This window comes from Microtus ochrogaster, unplaced genomic scaffold, assembly GCF_000317375.1.
Source record: "Microtus ochrogaster isolate Prairie Vole_2 unplaced genomic scaffold, MicOch1.0 UNK37, whole genome shotgun sequence".
NCBI classification, from domain to species: Eukaryota; Metazoa; Chordata; class Mammalia; order Rodentia; family Cricetidae; genus Microtus; species Microtus ochrogaster.
Window position 1 is genome coordinate 146,693 of NW_004949135.1, and position 3,254 is coordinate 149,946.

Below are 3,254 nucleotides of genomic sequence, written 5' to 3' on the forward strand. Positions count from 1 at the left end.
TTTGCCTAAGGGATGTTTTAACTATGTCTGTAAAAACCAAAAAATGTGGTGGAGATCAACCCCCTCTTCTTCTCACTGTTTCTTCACCCAAGGAATAAAGAACATATAGAGGTAATATACATAAGTTAATTTTTCCGCTTACCCTCAGATCCAATTAGCTAGGTTTTCACTTGCCATAGCCAATCTCAGATGGACCCTGAGAAGGTGCTAAGGCTGTGTACTCAAAGCCCCTGATATTGCAGCTCATGCTCGAGAGGATGTGGAGTAAAGGGAACATTTCTCATTGCATGGGGGAAAACTAAACTAGTACAGTTACTTTGAAAATCAATATGTCCCTTCCTCAGAAAGTAAAGAATAAAGCTACTCAAGACCCAGCTATACTACTCTTGGGCATATACCCAAAGGATGCTCCATCCTAACACAAGGACACTTCTTCTACCATATTTTGTGCCTTTGTTCATAACAGTCAGGAACTTGAAACAATCTAGATGTCTCTCAGCAGAAGAATGGAAATTAAAAATGTGGTATATTTACAGAATGAAGTATTACTCAACTGTTAAAAAAATGATATCTTAAAATTTTCAGGCAAATGGGTGGAACTAGAAAAAAAATCATCAGGAGTGAAGTAACCCACAATCAGAAAGATAAATATGGTGTATATTCACTTTGAAGTGGATAGTAGCTATTAAGTAAATGATAACCAAACTACAATCCACAGACTCAGAGTGATTAGATAAAGAGGAGGTGGGGTTGGCAAATGTTTCTACCTGGGAGGGGAAAGTAGTATAGATTTTATGAGCAGACTGGGAACTGGAGAAGGGCAGGCAGAAGGAGGCTTAATGAGAGATGGCTGGAACTGGGGGCATTTGGCGGGTGATGTGGAAACATAGTACAGCAGAAACTTCCTGTAAATTTTGAAGGTGATCATAATGAGGACTCCTGGTAATGGGGCTAGAGTCTCATCTGGCCATTCCCTGAAAAGGTACCTATACATGAAAGCCAATTCCCTGAGAAGGTACCTATACATGCCACTGCTTAGGCAACCAAGAACCAGAGATTAGAGAGCCTAAAGAAATAATAATAATAATAATAAACCAAAATGATTCCTAATGATATTCTGTTACACTTATAAATCAGTGCGTTCTTCAGTCATCATCAGAGAGGCTTTCTCTGGCAGCAGATGGGATCAGATGCAGAGACCAACAGTCAGACATTATTCAGAAAAAGTCTAATTAGAGATCTACAACAGATATTTCATTGGCATTTTTTCACAAGTGAGCTTTTTTCTACCATAAGTCTCTGGGTTCTGGCACTCCAGGCAGTGACAGAGGTGGGCTCACTCTTGTGGTATATGTCTGAGGCTGGACCAGTCACTGGTTGGCCACTCCCACAATCTCCAAACCATCCTTACCCTCCATCCCCACCCCACGTCTCAAAGGCAAGATTGTAGGTCAAAAGGTAGTGTGGTTAGACCCGAGTCTCAGTTCTTGTACTGAAAGTCCCCCCTTGGGCGTTCCTTGTTACCTAGCCTCTCTGGGTCTGTTAACTATAACATGGTTGTCCTTTCCTTTACAACTAATATCCACTTGTAAGTGAGTATATTTCATGTTTGTCTTTCTGGGTCTGAGGTAAGTAGTCTGTACCAGAGAACTCCTATAGCTGATAAACACCTTTAGTGATGTGCCTTAACACAAGATTAACTGAAAAAGATAAATGAGCTGAGAAAGAAATAAGAGAAGCAACATCCTTCACAACAGCCACAAATAAAATAAAATATCTTGGGTTAACTCTAACCAAGCAAGTGAAAGACCTGTATGACAAGAACTTCCAAGTCTTTGAAGAAATGAATTGGAGAAGACATCAGAAGATGGAAGAATGTCCCATGCTCATGAATCAGTAGGATTAACATAGCAATAATGGCCATCTTACCAAAAGTATTCTTGGAGCTCCTTTCCTCCGGTTGGGTTTCCCTGTTCAACTTCAATATGCTAGGTTTTGGTTCATCTTATTATATTTTGTTGTTTGATTGTTATCTCTTAGAAGCCTGAGGGGAAGTATATCCTGAGGCCAGGGGAGGTGGAAAGGAAGTAGGAGTAGAGGGAGGGTAAACTATAAACAAGATATATTGTATGAGAAAAAAACTAATTTCAATACAAAAAAAATAATTCTATAACTATGTAAATAATACCTTTGAAAAAAGTAGTGATTAATCTATATAGCTACTTAATTACACATTTGTTTTAAAGATAGCAGTCAGAACAAACTAGAATTTTAAGTTGCTTGTGGAAATTCACAAAACTCAATGCTGACTCTTATTTGTGTAATGACTTTCATGTTCTACCTTCTTCTTCATTGTATTCATTGTAAGATGGCCTTTGTTGAACTCATTCATCTTTTAGTTATTTACAGAGCTTTAGAAGATCTCAGGTTTATTTTAATCTTTTGGAATTCTTAGATGTATATTAGACACTGAGTAGATATGTGAAACAATGACATCAAAATCTCCTTTCTAGTATGTATCTGAATAATTTCATAACTGCAAAGTTCAGGATTCACTATCTTAGTGGTAGGGATATTTTATATATTGCTAAATCTTAATTTATTTTATAGTCTATGTATAACTAGTGTAAACATCTTAGTTTTTAATTCCAAGTGCAGAGCAGAATTCCAAGTCTAAAATACTTAAAAAGTGACTTAAATACATCATTGAAGGATAATTAAAAAATGAAAGACCCTACAGACCCCCCCCCTCAAAACTCCAGCTAGCCGGCTCTCATGAGAACGTCCCGTTTGCTTAGGGAAACAGGATGCCTATAGCCAGCACATGTGCCAAACTTAGAATATCAGCAGTTCACAAAAGAAACAATTTCCCCTATGAAAGATCCCAGCTTAGCTGCTGTAACGTCATTTCACAAGGCTCTTGACGGGTCCCTGGCTGCAAAGCAGGATAAGATAGGACAATCTATACGACAGGATGTCTGTGGCCATACATCTGTGCTGAGAAAGGAAAATCTGCAGGTGTGCAAGTCCTCTGAAAGACTTGCCGCCCGCAGGTACCTGTGTTTACTCAATAAACCTCTTGCTAATTGCATCCTGTGGTCTGGTCTACACACTGTGGAGTGTCCTGGTTCTGGGGTCTTCACTGGAGAGAAAGTCCTCTCTGAGGGTCTTTCAAAAAGTATTTCTTGCCGGGCTGTGGTGGCGCACGCCTTTAATCCCAGCACTCGGGAGGCAGAGGCAGGCGGATCTCTGTG